Below are 16,837 nucleotides of genomic sequence, written 5' to 3'. Positions count from 1 at the left end.
TGTCCAGTTCTAATTGTTGCTTCCTGATCTGCATACAGATTTCTCAAGAGGCAGGTCAGGTAGTCTGGTATTCCCATCTCTTTCAGAATTTGCCACCGTTTATTGTGATCCACACAGTCAAATATGAGTTAGGCAATGCCTGGATCTAGTGTTAACTCAAGTCAGATCTGTGGGCTGGCTACAGCAGACATTGTCTGGGAGCTTGGTGGTAATGAAGATTATCAGACGCCATCCTCTGACCTGCAGAATCTCAGGATGTGGGGGTGTTGGATCCAGAAGATATGGTTGAACAAGTCTTCCACATGCTTCTTATTGGTCCTAGAGTCTGAGAATCCTGGCTAGACCCTTGCCCTTTAAAGTGTGATGGTAAAACCTGAGTGCTTATCAGAAATACAGACTCTCATGCGTCTGTATTTGCATCCCTAGGCCTACAGAGGAGTATCTGCATTTTTTACTAGCCTCCCCAAGGATTTCTTCGCACATCCCAGTATGAGACAGTCTTGTCTAGAAGGTCACAGTCTAGTGGGGAAGACATCTCCTTGGGTTCAAAAGATGCACCAGAGGAAGGTGGGAGGGGTCCAGAGTGCTCTGCAGAGACACCTACACTTAATCTGAGACTATAGACAGTGAGTTGGAGTCTATCAGAGAAGTAGGCAGAGGACCAGGGGTTGTGTTGCCAAAATGGCCTCTGTTCACTGGTGCCAAAGGGAAACACAGAGGTAGAGTTTTGGGTGAAGTAGAAAAGAGATTTTATTGCTTTGCCAGGCAAAGCAGGTCACAACATGCTAATGCCCTCAAGACTGTGGGAAGCTTCTGGAGGGGGTAGTGAGAATTTGTACAGTGTTCAAGGAGCAGGGAGTAAGCAGCTTGTAGATGATTAGTGGTTGGCAACAAAGTGAAGTTTCAAGCGTCTTCACCCTTCTGGTTTCAGCCAGTCTAGGGTCCATGTTCTTACCAGTGAACTGTGAGTTTGGTGATCTGCTATGTTGTAGAATGATAGTCTAAACTGTTACCAGTTCCCCAGTTCAACAGTCATTTTTCATTTCTACATCTTCACATTGAAGATCATTAACTCTTTGTTGATCATTAATGTTGGTCATTAACTCTTTCAGTTCAGTTCAGTCGCTCAGTCATGTCCGACTCTTTGTGACCCCATGGACCACAGCATGCCAGGCCTCCCTGTCCATCACCAACTCCCGGAGTCTACTCAAACTCATCTCCATTGAGTCGGTGATGCCATCCAACCATCTCATCCTCTGTCGTTCCCTTCTCCTCCTGCCTTCAAACTTTCCCAGCATCAGGGTCTTTTCAAATGAGTCAGCTCCTCGCATTGAGTAGCCAAAGTATTGGAGTTTCAGCTTCAGCATCAGTCCTTCCAATGAACACTCAGGACTGATCTGCTTAAGGATGGACTGGTTGGATCTCCTTGCTGTCCAAGGGACTCTCAAGAGTCTTCTCCAACACCACAGTTCAAAAGCATCAATTCTTTGGTGCCCAGCTTTCTTCACAGTCCAACTTCTCACACGACTACTGGAAAAACCATAGCCTTGACTAAATGGACCTTTGTTGGCACAGTAATGTCTCTGCTTTTTAATATGCTATCTAGGTTGGTCATAACTTTCCTTCCAAGGAGTAAGTGTCTTTTAATTTCATGGCTGCAGTCACCATCTACAGTGATTTTGGAGCCCCCCAAAATAAAGTCTGACACTGTTTCCACTGTTTCCCCCCATCTATTTGCCATGAAGTGATGGGACCAGATGCCATGATCTTCATTTTCTGAATGTTGAGCTTTAAGCCAACTTTTTCACTCTCCTCTTTCACTTTCATCAAGAGGCTTTTTAGTTCCTCTTCACTTTCTGCCATAAGGGTGGTGTCATCTGCATATCTGAGGTTATTGATATTTCTCCTGGCAATCTTGATTCCAGCTTGTGCTTCTTCCAGCCCCGCGTTTCTCATGATGTATTCTGCATATAAGTTAAATAAGGTGACAATATACAGCCTTGACGTACTCCTTTCCCCATCTGGAACCAGTCCGTTGTTCCATGTCCAGTTCTAACTCTTGCTCCCTGACCTGCATACAGGTTTCTCAAGAGGCAGGTCAGGTGGTCTGGTATTCCCATCTCTTTCAGAATTTTCCACAGTTTATGTGATCCACACAGTCAAAGGTTTTGGCATAGTCAATAAAGTAGAAATAGATGCTTTTCTGGAACTCTTTTGGTTTTTCGATGATCCAGCGGATGTTGGCAATTTGATCTCTGGTTCCTCTGCCTTTCCTAATACCAGCTTGAACATCTGGAAGTTCACGGTTCACGTATTGCTGAAGCCTGGCTTGGAGAATTTTGAGCATTACTTTACTAGCATGTGATATGAATGCAATTGTGCAGTAGCTTGAACATCCTTTGGCATTGCCTTTCTTTGGGATTGGAATGAAAACTGACCTTTTCCAGTCCTGTGGCCACTGCTGAGTTTTCCAAATTTACTGGCCTATTCAGTGCAGCACTTTCTTTAGTCAGCATTTTATTTCAAGGACACAGAGGCTTGTTTAACCTCCCTTTTTCTTTGATACTCCTCAGTCTTGAGGACTGAGAACAGAAAAGGAAATAAAGCTTTAGATTCCTCAGTCTTGATGACAGAGAACAAGAAAGGGAACAAAGTTTTAGATTGAGAGGTTAATCATAAACTTGGTAAGGAAACTCAATTTTAGTTCCCTTTGTTTCAATTTTCCCCAACTTTTTGAGAGAATGGGTTGATAAACCGCTCTGGTTACTTCCTACTGACCTGGGGGCATAGTCCTGCCTAATTTGGGGAAGGGACAGAGCTGAAAAGAATCCTAAGTTTCAAGCTTAGCATCAAAACTTCTTATTCAGAAAACATTACCTCTATCTTTGATTGCTTTGTTGTAGCACATGGAGAAACATTCAAAATTATTAGATGTATTACAATGAAGAAAACGTTTAAATAACACCTTCGAAATATTTTTTAAAAGAGTGGTATTTTAGATGGCAATCAGGAAATTAAGTTTTGGAGTGTTTACTTTTTACTTATATATTTAGTAACCAAGTAGCCTTTTGCTCAGTGGCTATATAGCTTGAGCTGTCTCATTTGCTACTACTATTTTTAAAGTAGGAGTTTTCATACTTAAAAAGAGGACATTGAGACCATATGGGTGCAGTTGGCAGCTGCTAGTACATATGGTTTAGAAGATGGTTGATGGTGTTGTGAAGTATGATCAAGTTTAGAGAATTCAGGTTTTCAGTAACTTAGAAACGTGTCTGAACACACATTCATAATAGCCATGTAGTTCCACTTGGGATGTCTGAATCATAGTTATTTCATTTCAATTTTTTAAATGTAATTTTTTAATGGCTAAATCATGTTTAATAGGCCACAAAAGGCTGGTCTGATTCGCCTGAAGTTCAAATTCAATCATGTACAAGTCAGAACAATTTCCCCATACCACAACATGTGAAATTTTCTTCCATCATTTTCCCCCCTTTAATTGCAAATCTTTCCATAAACATCACTGATAATCAAAATAGTTTCCCAACATTGCCAAAGTGGCCAAGTTGCCTCCTCTGGGTCCATTCATGCACCTTGATGCTAGGCCTCTTTTTTTCCCCTAGTTCTCCATGTTGGGGGAAAACTAATCAGATATCATTAACAAACTCAGAGGCATATTAATGGGGAAATGCTTTGCAGGCTATGCATTTATCACTTGCACTTAATTGTCACATAACATACATGTGCTTTTAGCAATAGACTGAAAATAAACAGTGATACATGTCATGAATAGTTATACTCTGTGACAACTTCACTACAGAATTTTCTTTTCATCCTGAACATTGGGGTCTAAGTATGCTTAGAAGTAAAATAACTTTCCATGATGACAGGAAGACAAACATTCAGTAAACAGAGCAACTGAACTGGTTGGCTAATTCTCACAGTCCTGGTCCAGACTTATATGTCAGCTGTCTTCTACTGCTGTTGTCTCCGTTTCATCTGGTGTGGGTATCCTTTGGGGTTAACAGTCTTTTCTATAGATAATCCTATGTGGACGCCCTTCTTAAATGGGAAATATGGAATTAAGAGTCAATTCCCTTCAGTTTTGTTGCACATGTGCTAGTCAAGAGTACCTATAAGGTCCTTTTTACTTAGCTTGGAGATAGTTTGTTAAATGATATCTTTTCCAGTGTACATAATCTCCTAGCTGCAGGTCACAAGACATTTGGTCTTTATCCAAAGAAAATTACTGTGATCAGACTTAGAAACAAGCTTAGAATATTCTTTTACTAATTCAATTAAACTTTATAATAATGTAACACAGCAACAAGGAGCCATCCCGGACAGAGATAATAAATACAAAGCCTCAGTACATACAAAGCTTCATGATCCACAACAGTTTAATATTGAAATGTAATTTTCTTCTCTAGATTCTCTTTATTTCTATGAAATATACCAAAATTAGACTGATGCACTTAAAATAGGTTTGTTTTCAATAAACATGACCAAATTATTCACATGAGTGTAACTGTCCATATAAACTCTTTCAAACTGATTGCACTGGAACTTAATAGGAATCTCAAACCGAACTTTTAAAATGCCTCTAAAGGCCAGAATAGCCATGCCGATGGCCTGCCTTCAAATTCTTCCTGTGATATTTATGGATTGGGTAAATTTGTTCTTTTCCAGGTTTATGAATATTTAAATTCCTGCACATGCCAAGAGATAGTCTTTCCTATTCCCCTGATAAAGTTGCTTAGAACCAAAGGGTCTCTGATTTCTAGAGGAACCAGACAGAGAGAAAAGAAAAATACTATAAGTTTACCCACAGACATAAACTAGCAAAATGTTGTAAATCATAAGTAGCTGAGTAAGAAGGATTTCTATATATTAAAGCAAAGATGAAAAAGCCAGTAGTGTTCCCGCTGGTGGTTCAGTGGTTAAGAATCTGAAGACAGTGCAAGGAACCTAGGTTCTGTCCCTAGTTTAACACGTTAGATGTGGAATCTAAAATACAACCCAAATGAGCCTATCTATGAAACAGAAACAGAATCACAGACACAGAACAGACTGGTGGTTGCCAAGGGGGCTTGAAAGAGGGATGCAGTGGGAGGCTGGGTTGGCAGATACAAGCTTTTATACAGAGAGCACATAAACAAGGTACTACTCTATAGCACTGGGGTTCCCTCATAGCTCAGTTGATAAAGAACTGCCCGCAATGCAGGAGACCCCAGTTCGATTCCTGGGTTGGGAAGATCCCCTGGAGAAGGGAAAAGCTACCCACTCCAATATTCTGGCCTGGAGAATTCCATGGACTGTATAGTCCACCAAGAGTCGGACACAACTGGGTGATTTTCACTTTCACTCTATACCACCAAGAACTATACTCAATATTCTGTGACGAACCATAATAGAAAAGAATATTTTAAAAAAAGAATGTGTATAGAACGGAATCACTTTGCTGTATAGCAGAAATTAACATAACATTGTAAATCAACTATACTTCAATACAAGGTATGAAAACTGAAAAAAAAATTTTTCAATACTTGTACCCAGATTTTTAGAGCAGTGTTATTTACAACTGCCAAACATAGAAGAAACTGAGATGCCCTTCAGTGGGTGAATGAATAAACAGACTGTGATACATCCAGACAATGAAATATTATTCAGCACTGAAAATAAACGAGCTATCCAGGCCATGAAAAGAAGCTTAAATACATATTACTAAGCGAAAGAAGCCAATCTGACAAGGGTACATATTGTATGATTCCAAAGCATGACCTTCTGAAAAAGGCAAAACTATGGAGACAGTAAAAAGATCAGCAGTTGCCAGGGATTAGGGAGAAAAAATGCAAAGGCAGAGCACCTTTTGAAGGGCAATTTTTAGGGTTATGAAAATGATACCATTGTGATGGACACATATTATTACTCATTTACCTAAATTCATTAGACTGTACAACACCAAAAGTATAGCCTATTATAAACTAGGGACTTTGGGTGATGATGAGTCACTGTAGTAGGTTCAACAGCTGTGACACTGTTTGGGGGATGATGATAATAGGGGAGGGTGAGGGTGTTTGGGGGCAGTGGGTGAACGGGAAGGGAACTCTGTCCTTTCTCCTGGGTTTTGCTGTGAACTTGCAACTGCTCTAAAAAATAAAGTCCATTAAAAAAATCTTATGAGGCCACAGGTAGCTTAAATAAAGTTGAAGTAACTTTGCCAGAGGTCCCACAGCTGCACAGTGATGGAGCTGCAGGCAGAGCAGGCACGGACCCCCTGTCTCGCTCCAAGGCCTCACCAAACCAATACATTCTGCAGCTTCTATGGATCTGATCAGAAGCTACCTTTCTGTGTGACTTGCCTTTATTCCTTCTGCACATGAATCACCTGTGCAGACTGCAATCCATTTGGAGTGGGACCTGACAGCCTGCATTTCTAGGGAGCTCCCTGCTAACAGGGATGGAGCAGGTCCGGAGGGGACACTCTGAGTCACCAGGGCTTGTGTTCCATCCGCACCGACCTGCTGGTTGAGTCCTGCACACACCCCGAGTTTTATCATCACTGTCTTACTGATGCTACCTGCACCCAGAATGTCTTACTGCCGCATCTTTGCTTGTTGAAACTCATAATCTCCCTTAGATATACACATTAAAATCTACTCTGAAGATAAATCAGCACCTGACCCTCAACCACCCATGAGAGGCAGAAGTGATTTCTCCCTCTGACAGGCTTCCCTTGCCTTCGGCACCATTTCTTGCAGCGCTTGCTTCTCCTTATTAACTGGCGCCTCCCTCCTCACTGACTGTGCATGTGTTCACTTTTGCTATTTTGAAAGCACTTTCAGGAGAGGAACTCTATCTCTTTCATCTTTATAGGTTTCTTAACAGCAAGCAGGGCTTTGTACACGGAAAGGAACATGACCTTGCCTTGCCCCTTTCTTATTTCCCTGAAACTGGCCCTCTCTTCTGTAAAATGGAATGTTTGGAGTGCAGTGAGGTTTAAATTAAATGTCATATGTTAAATGTCCACAGTAAGCCCCTGCCTGATAAATACTTATTGAATTGGATTTTCCTCTTTTATTATCTGAATAAGGAAAGGAGGTGGGCATGAAAGTGAGTTAATGACAGAGCCAGGCCTAGTACCAGGTAACTCAACCTTTATTCAAGTCATTCTTCCACTCTGTCAAGCTCTGGGGGACCTTATTTCAGTTATGTGAGTACCTCCCAGTCATTTATGTGACTAAAATTTATCAGTATTTACAGAAGAAACCTAGAATACTGTTTTCTGGTTCACATTTCTTGCACAAATCATTGGCTAAAATTCAGATAAGGCTTACAAATTAAAGGCATTGATGTATCCTTACATCTTGGTAAATGTTAAAGTAACATAATATATTGAATACCCATCTATAATGTAATGATATGTCTACTTAACTCAAAATAGCCGAATTCAAAATAGGAAATGGTTCCAGATTAAACATGATCATATAAGAGAAGATAAATGGTTATGATCAACCAGAGTGATTCTGCTCAACTGGGACACCTTGGCAAACTCTTGATTTCTCATTTCCTTCATCTGTAAAACGCAGATACTATTAATACCAATCCCCTTACTCGCATCTCATAGTTCATGAAATGAGCAAAAATTGCCAATTTATATAAATGCTATAAAATATAGCAAACTGTCCATGTGCAAAGCATCATTAGCAATAGCTTTGGGCATAATCCAGAGCTGGGGCTAAAGGCAATTTCTGTGAATATACAGAAGGTAGAAGTCTTGGGGAGGACCAATGACTAAGTATTTCGCCTACTATTATTATTTTTTAGATTTATGGTCTTTGCTCCAACTGCTCCAGGTATGAGATGTGGGACACGTGTGAGGAGGTCAGAGAGCAGATTGCTTCTGGAGCCACCTTCCCTGTTTTAGAATAAGAGAAGTTGGTTTATCTGATGTAGGCACATTGACTGGCAGTGCAGGCTTGCAAATTCCTTCAGTATTATATCTTCTAGACTGCATAGGGTACTGAGTTATTAAACTTTTTCTATGGAAGTAGCTGAAGATGACATGCAAACTGAGTTGTGTGGACTCAGGAAGATCTGCACAAAGGAAGATGTGCACAAAGAACTGCACATCCATATGTCTGTATAAAACAAACAGAATCGGGACTTCATTAAGGGACCTGAGGAATAAAGTATTCTCTAATAAATGTCTTTATAATCACAGTGGAAAGGAAGAACTAGGACACCAAAGGAAATGGGACTCCACCATAGTAATCTGTTGGTGGAAGCCTGGAGGAGTGGGAGAAGGAAGGAGTCCATGGCTGTGTCTGATGCCAGAGAGGTTGTGCCTTCTCTAAAGATGGGGAATGTAGAGGCTCTGGGAGGTGCCCTATTCTAGACTGCCAAGGAGGATGCCAAATCACCCAGGAGGATGGCTTTTTCTCTTAGCTTTTGGCGGATAATCCAGGAACAACCCAATGTGACTTTCAACTGAGACTCCAGACCTAACGACCTCTGTGCCCTGAAGGTCACAATGTCCACAGGAGGTGGGCTAGTGAGCTGCAGCAACTACGGGACAGGGCACTTGGGCTGTCTGACTTTTGCACCCAGATACTGCTAATGCATGAAATACTTCATCATCTCTCTGGTTGCCTCATCAAATGTTTGCTGTCATTGACTTATGATCGCAAGCACCTTTATTTTCTAAGGGAGGACAGAGAATAAATTTAATTGACTCAGGGGTGGTGAGGAGGACAGAAAAGGAGGCTGGAGGGTGATGTGGTCTTTCTTCCCTGTCTGGCTCCCTGAATTGCATCTGAGCCCCGATGTTGGAGGACTAAGCTGCTTTCATTACGGACTGTGAGATTCTTGCAGGTCTGAAGAATTGTAGGCTGTAGGCTCAGAACTGTCTGTGAGTTACCTGGCCCAGCGCTGGGACCTGGAGGGCTGGCACCCTCACAATAAAGCCCATTAGTGAAGGTTTCAACGATGCTAGCAAGAGGCTTCTCAGGCAGACTGAGTCGGGGCTGGCCGAGGCGGCGGCAGAAGTGCTGTGGTGACAGCATCTAACAGACTGACTTGTGGACACATGTGAGGACCCACTTGGGGACCCTTTGAAATAACTCAAGAATATATTCTTGACTGGGCAGAGGGGAAACTTTCAACCTCAATTCAGTGCACTCTGGGCATACTCAAAAAAGAATCCACTGATTGCCCTGACTAGGACTTCCAAAACTATGTTGAAAAATAGTGGCAAAAGTGGAAACTTTGTTTTTGTTCCTGATTTTAGAAAAGAGTGTTTTCAGTTTTTCACCACTGAGAATGATGTTTGTGGTGAGTTTGTCGTATATGACCTTTATTATGTTGAGGTAGGTTCCTTGTATGTCCATTTGCTGAAGAGTTTTTATCATAAATGGGTGTCAAATGTTGTCAAAAACTTTTTATGCATCTACAGAAGAGACTGGCTGGCTATACAGTCCATGAGGTTGCAAACAGTCAGACACAATAGAATGATTAACACCTTCACTTTTTTCATTGAGATTATCATATGATGTTTATTTTTCAATTTGTTACTATGGTGTATCACATTGACTGACTACATAGACTGAAGAATCCTTGCATCCCTGGGATAAACCCTACTTGATCATGGTGTATGATTCCTTTAATGTGTTGTTGGATTCTGTTTGTTAGTATTTTGTTGAGGATTTTTGCATCTATGTTCATCAGTGATATTGGCCTGTAATTTTCTTTTCTTGTTATATCTTTGTCTGGTGTTGGTATCAGGGTGATGGTGGCTTTGTAGAATGAGTTTGGGACTGTTCCTTCCTCTGAAATTTTTTGGAAGAGTTTGAGAAGGATAGGAGTGAGCTCGTCTCTAAACATTTGATAGAATTCACCTGTGAAGCCATCTGCCCCCTGGTTTTTGTTTTTGTGGGAGATTTTTGATCACAGTTTCAATTTCAGTGCCTGTGACTGGTCTGTTTCATAATTTCTTATTTCTTCCTGGCTCAGTCTTGGAAGGTTGTACTTTCCTAAGAATTTTCTAATTTCTTCCAGGTTTTCTATTTTATTGGCATATAGTTGTTCATAATCTCTTATGATCCTTTGTATTTCTGCATTGCCTGTTGCAATCTCTCCTTTTTGTTTTTAATCTTATTGACTTTTCTTCCTTTTATTCTTGATGACTCTGCCTAATGGTCTGTCAATTTTGTTTATCATCTCAAAGAACCAGCTTTGGCAGTCCTAGCCATGGCAATCAGAGAGGAAAAAGAAATAAAAGGAATCCAGATTTGAAAAGAAGTAAAACTCTCACTGTTTGCAGATGACATACTATACATAGAACACCCATAAAGATACCATCAGAAAAGTATTAGAGCTAATCAGTGAATTTAGTAAACCAACAGCATACAAAATCAATACACAGAAATACTTTGCATTCCTATACATTAACAACAAAACAATCAGAAAGAGAAATTAAGGAAACAATCCCATTCACCATTGCAACAAAAAGAATAAAATACCTGGGAATAAATCTACCTGAGGAGACAAAAGACCTGTATGCAGAAAACTGTAAGACACTGACGAAGGAACTCAGACAACACAAACAAAAGCAGCTAATATCATGTTCCTCAACGGGAAGAATCAATATCATGAAAAAGACTATACTTTTCATAAAAACTCTACAGATTCAATGCAGTCCCTATCTAATTACCAGTGGCATTTTTCACAGAGCTAGAATAAAAAACTTTATAATTTGGATGGAAACACAAAAGTCCCTGAATAGCCAAAGCTATTAGTCAAAGCTAATCTTCAGAAAGAAAAAAGGAGCTGGAGGAATCAACCTTCCTGACTTCAGTCTATACTACAAAACTACAGTAGTCAAGACAGTATGGCACTGGCACGAAAAACAAAAAACACAGATCAATGGAACAAGACAGAAAGCCCAGAGATAAAACCGTGCACCTATGGGCACCTTATCTTTGACAAAGGAGGCAAGAATATGCAATGGAGAAAAGACAACCTCTTCAATAAGTATTTTGCTGGCAACCCTGGATAGCTTCATGTAAGTAATGAAATTGGAACACCTCTTCACATCATACAGAAAAAGAAATAAAAGGAATCAAGATTTGAAAAGAAGAAGTAAAACTCTCACTGATTACAGATGAAATGGATCAAATACCTAAATTTAAGGCCAGAAACTATAAAACTCTTAGAGGGAAATATAGGCAGAATACTCATTGACATAAATTGCAGGAAGATCCTCTTTGACTTGCCTCCTAGAATAATGGAAATAAAAACAAAAATAAACAAATGGGACCTAATTAAACTCTTTTGAACAGCAAAGGAAACTATAAACAAGATGAAAAGACAACCCTCAAAATCAAAGAAAATATGCAATTGAAGCAAATAACAAAGGATTAATCTCCAAAATATAAAAGTAGCACATGCAGGTCAAAGTCAGAAAAACAAACAATCCAATCAAAAAATGGGCAAATGATCTAAACACACATTTCTCCAAAGCCATACAGATGGCCAATAAACACATGAAAAGATGCTCAACATCACTCATTACTAGAGACATGCATATCAAAACTAGGGTTTCCCAGGTGGTACAGTGGTAAGAATTAGCCTGTCAATACAGGAGACACGAGACATAGGTTCCATCCCTGGGTCGGGAAGATCCCCTGAAGTAGGAAACGACAACCCATTCTGGTATTCTTGCCTGGGAAATCCCATGGACAGAGGAACCTGGCAGGCTACAATCCATGGTGTCGCAAAGGAGTCAGACATGATTTAGCGACTAAACAAGCACAACAACACATGATAATGCATATACATGGAATCTAGAAAAATGGTACTGATGAAGTTATTTTCAGGGGAGGAATACAGACCAGAACTGTGGACAGACTGGAGGAAAGACAGGGTGGGACAAACTGAGAGAGTAGCGTTGAAACAGATAGACTACCATGTGTAAGAGAGATAGCTAGTGGGAAGCTGCTGTGTGAGCAGAGACCTCAACCCACTGCTCTGTGTCAGTCTAAAATGGTGAGATGGGGATAGGTGGGAGGAAGGTTTAAAAGGGAGGGGATGTATGTATACTTACAGGTGATTCACACTGCTGTACAGCAGAAATCAAGACAACATTGTAGAGCAATTATCCTCCAATTAAAAACAAATTTGAAAATGAATGCTTAGAGGGTAACTTCAAAAAATTAGATACACACAAATACATATAAAATAGATACACAAGTCCTACTGTACAGCACAGGGAACTCTATTCAATACCCTGTCATAATCTATAATGGAAAAGAATGTGAAAAAATATACATACGAATAACTGAATCTCCTTCTTGTGCACCTGAAACTAACACAATGCTGTAAATCCACTCTGCTTCAATAAGAAATAAAATGAATTGAAAAATAGTCCACCTCAAAAAGAAACTTTGAAAAATAAAGAAATAAACTCTGGGGTGGAGCCCAGCTCTGCCCTTTGACCACTCTGTGGTGTCTGCCAAGTCCCTTCCTCTCCTCATCGATCACATGGGGTAACACCAGCATCCCCACCAACCTCGAGGGGTTGATATGGAGACTGCTGTCAAAAGGACAGGATGGACCGTGGGCAGTTGGCAACTGTACTGTGCTTTGCCCATGTGCTGACCGATCATCAGACCAACACCCCTGGTGTTCTACAACCCAGCCCTAGTCTTGAGGGATGATCAGTTCAGTTCAGTCGCTCAGTTGTGTCTGACTCTTTGCAAACCCATGAACCGCAGCACACTAGGCCTCCCTGTCCATCACCAACACCCGGAGTTTATCCAAACTCATGTTCATTGAGTTGCTGATGCCATCCAACCATCTCATCCTCTGTTGTCCCCTTCTCCTCCTGCCTTCAATCTTTCCCAGCATCAGGGTCTTTTCAAATGAGTCAGTTCTTCATATCAGGTGGCCGAAGTATTGGAGCTTCAGCTTCAGCATCAGTCCTTCCAATGAACACCCAGGAATGATCTCCTTTAGGATGGACTGGTTTGATCTCCTTACAGTCCAAGGGACTCTCAAGAGTCTTTCCCAACACCACAGTTCAAAGAATCAATTTTTTGGTATTCAGCTTTCTTTATGGTCCAGTTCTCACATCCATACATGACGGCTGCAAAAACCATAGCTTTGACTAGACGGACCTTTGTTAGCAAAGTAATGTCTCTGCCTTCTAATATGCTGTCTGGGTTGGTCATAGCTTTTCTTCCAAGGAGCAAGCATCTTTGAGGGATGATAACAGGTGTTATTTGAGAAAAGTTTTTTCTACTTTAAAACTACATTGGCAGAGTGAAGGTTAATCATATTTAAACCTGTTCCTCACTGAGTATTTCTTAGAGACGGTAATGTCCTGTGAATCTCCATGAGTGTTTTCCACACAGTGTCTGAGAGGCCCTGAGGGCTCCCACACCACATCCTCTGCTGGAATGCTGTATTAGATAACACGATGATCCCTGAGTGGAGGACGAAGGTGTCAGACTTGGTGTCACCTCTGATGTTAATGCTTGGATCACAGCAGATTGGAAGGACAAATGAGTTCATTTAACCAATGAAGTGTTAATGTGGGTTACAACCTGGAGGACAGAATGTTCCTGATACCAGAAAAACCCCAGGAGAAATCCCCGATGTGCATGATGAATCTGACCAAGATCTCCCAGAGTCACCAGTGCCCTTCCAGAGTCCACACAGGCCCCTGAAAGTCACATTTCTAACAAGAATCCTCTGTGAGCATGATTCTCAGAGATCAATTGGCGCATAGGAAAGGCCAACATTGTAATAACAGACACTAGAAGAATGTATTTTTAATACCACTTAACTGTAACTTAAATATCAATAATAGGGTACATTTTGAGTGTATTCTACCACAATAAAAATGGGGAGGGGAATGAAAAAAATAATACCCATTAAAAACCTTAGAATAGGACTTCTGCCTTGGTCATTCAATTCTTCCCATTCATTTGTCCACTGACACTTAGGCTGTTTTCATACCTAGACTATTGTGAGTAATGCTGCAATAAACATGGGAGAACAAGACATTTCACTGAGATAATGACTTGATTTCGTTGAACTCCGGGAGTTGGTGATGGACAGGGAGGCCTGGCGTGATGCAATTCATGGGGTCGCAGAGAGTCGGACACGACTGAGCGACTGAACTGAACTGAACTGATACTACATACACAGAAGCGGAATTGCTAGGTCATACAGTAGCTCTACTTTTAATTTCTTAAGGAGCCTCCATACTGGTTTCCACAGTGACTGCACCCGTTTACATTCCCACCAACAGTGCACGAAGGTTCCCTTTTCCCTACATCCTCAAAACTCTTGAAATCTCTTGTTTATTTCAAAATAGACACTCTCACAGGTATGAGGCGATATCCTACTCTGGTTCTGACTTAACATTTCCAGGATGATCAGTGATGCTGAGCACTTACTCATATATTTCTGGGAAATCTGTATGTCTTCTTGGAAGGTAGGTATGTCTAGGTAGGTCATTTACCCAAAGTGAATTATGGTATCTTCCGGTGGAAGAACTCAGTGTTGGGCCCCAAACCAATGCTCTGAAATGATTTATTGCCTGGGAAAGTGATCCCCACATACTGCTACTTAAAAAAACAACAGTAGAAGAATAACTACAGTCAAAGTTCATCTTATTTGTAAACATAAAACATGTACAGAAGAGAGAAAACTAAAAGAAAATATTAACCCATCAAAGAATGTACGGTGCTGCCTCTGGGTAAGGGATTATGAATAATTTTGAAGTTTTTTTTTCTCCTTTTGTGATTTTAAGCTTTTCTGGAAACAATTTTTTATAACTGGGAAAATCACTTTTAGAGAAATGTACATCTAAGGGGAAAAGGAAGAAAGGCATGGTGGACAAGAGGTCCTATCTTAATTCAGGTGAGAGCTCAGATGTTAAGGACCTTTAGGGTAAATGCATTTCTTTGAGTTAAGTGGTCCTCGACTTCCTACACTGACAGAGTCCCCACCCCTCCTGGTAGATGTTGCCCTCCCTGCCAGCCTCAAACCCTGCACACCAGGTCACTGTCCTGCTGATCGGTCCAAGGTGGCAGCCAGAACTCTGATCCATACAGCTACAAGGTCTGGATGGAGGTCCAGAGGAAGAAAAATCAACCCTGTCTCCTTCTGCCTGGTAATGATTTCTGCAGTGAAGCTGTCAGAAATTTACTGCTGCATCCCTCAACTGACAGGGAAGGGAGACTCTGAAAACTATTCAGAAGACAGGAATGGTAAAAGGAAGTAATGACTACTTCCGTTCCACGGCAATTTCAAGAAGTACAGCAGTTTATACATTTTGTCTGTGTCTAGCCCGCTGCCTGTATTTGTTGATTTTAGTGACTATAAACATTTCCATCCAAGGGCTTTCTTAGCTTCACTGCCAAAAGCAGTTCCCCCAATTCCTACTTTCCTATTAGGTGTTCAAGTTCTTCCATCAGGAGTCTAGATTTCTCAGGGTTTCCAGGAGCCTAAATGCTGCCCTAGGAGTGGGGGTTAGGGAGGTGAGAGGTGGCTGCCGGCTCCTGCTTGGCTTCTCTTGCTCGGAGTGGAGGCAGCTTATGGAAATCTCTATCTCCAAGATCACTGGTCTTTGGGGGTGAGGGGTAGCAGATGCTCAGTGACTGGTTTACAAATGCTACTGTTCAACCAATCTGAACTTCTCTTTGGTACCAAGCCTTTCTCTGTCATCCTTTGACCCAGTCTTCTGGGATGTCCCACTTCATTTATTCATTCCACCCATCTCATCTATATATCTCATTTTCCACCAAAGAGAAGTTCATTGAGAAAAATCCAACCGTAATGGTGATTTTGGTCTAGAACACCTTGGAGCTCCCTCAACCCCCATGTGGCTACAATTCCAGGTCAGGTGTCAGAATCTGGCTGGGGAACCCAAGCTGCCTCCTCCCCGTCAGCATGTTTAGCAGCTTATGGTTCTTTGTCCCTGATGGACCTGAGGGGCCTGAGTCTGTACACAGAACAGCGTTCTTCCTTGCCTGTGTAATGGACATGGAGTTGACCCTCTCCTGCCTCCTCGTAGAGGAAGCAGCGACACTTAGTCAGCTGATAGAGCAAGTACCATAGAACCCTGCGGTACCTCCTGCAGAAAAGGACAAGACTATGGGGTTCATGCAGCAGTGTGCATAGGCAATTGCCTCTGTCACTTCAATGGCCAAGTCCAGCTGGCCTGCAGTGCTCACACAGGGAATCTTGGAAAGCAGAAACAAACACAGTCAGATTGCAGGGCGTCCAAAAGAGAAAGAAGGTGATCATGATGACAAAAATCAGACGTATTATGTTGGCCTTCTTATTCCAAGTTCTGAGCATAATCTTTATAATCTTTATATGTCCATAGCAGACATCATGACCAACAGAGGCAATATCAGCCCCAAGATGTTCAGTTTCAGAGCCAGGAACTGCTTCCACTTTCTTCCATGGCTTTCAGGAGGAAAATGAAGACTGCAGGTGTAGTGGGTGAGCCACCACTGGGTCTTGGAAAAGTACAAGCCGGGGACAGAAGCCAAGATGGCCAGGACCCAGACGACAATGCTGGTGACAGTACCAGAGGTAATGTTCCAACACTGACGTTTAAACTGGGGGTGGACGTTAGTCAGGTACCTGTCAATGGTCAGCAGGATGATGAAGAAGATCTCGCTGTACAAGCCCAAGAAAAAGAACCCAAAGAGCAACTTACACGTATGGCATCTCCGAAAATCCAGTCATCCTTCACCTTGTAGTCGATCCAGAAGGGCAGCGTGAAGAGGAAGATAAGGTCAGAAATGGCCAGGTGAAG

General features: G+C 41.5%; 1 pseudogene; it reads right to left on the bottom strand.

Moving 5' to 3' along the window:
• Positions 1-15,972: 15,972 nt before the first annotated feature.
• LOC113889188 lies at positions 15,973-16,834 on the bottom strand (annotated as a pseudogene).
• Between the last annotated feature and the right edge of the window lie 3 nt (positions 16,835-16,837).

This window comes from Bos indicus x Bos taurus, unplaced genomic scaffold (genome assembly GCF_003369695.1).
Source record: "Bos indicus x Bos taurus breed Angus x Brahman F1 hybrid unplaced genomic scaffold, Bos_hybrid_MaternalHap_v2.0 tig00004254_arrow_arrow_obj, whole genome shotgun sequence".
NCBI lineage: Eukaryota > Metazoa > Chordata > Mammalia > Artiodactyla > Bovidae > Bos > Bos indicus x Bos taurus.
Note: the sequence above shows the minus strand (reverse complement) of the source record. Positions and strands in the feature narration are given on the sequence as shown.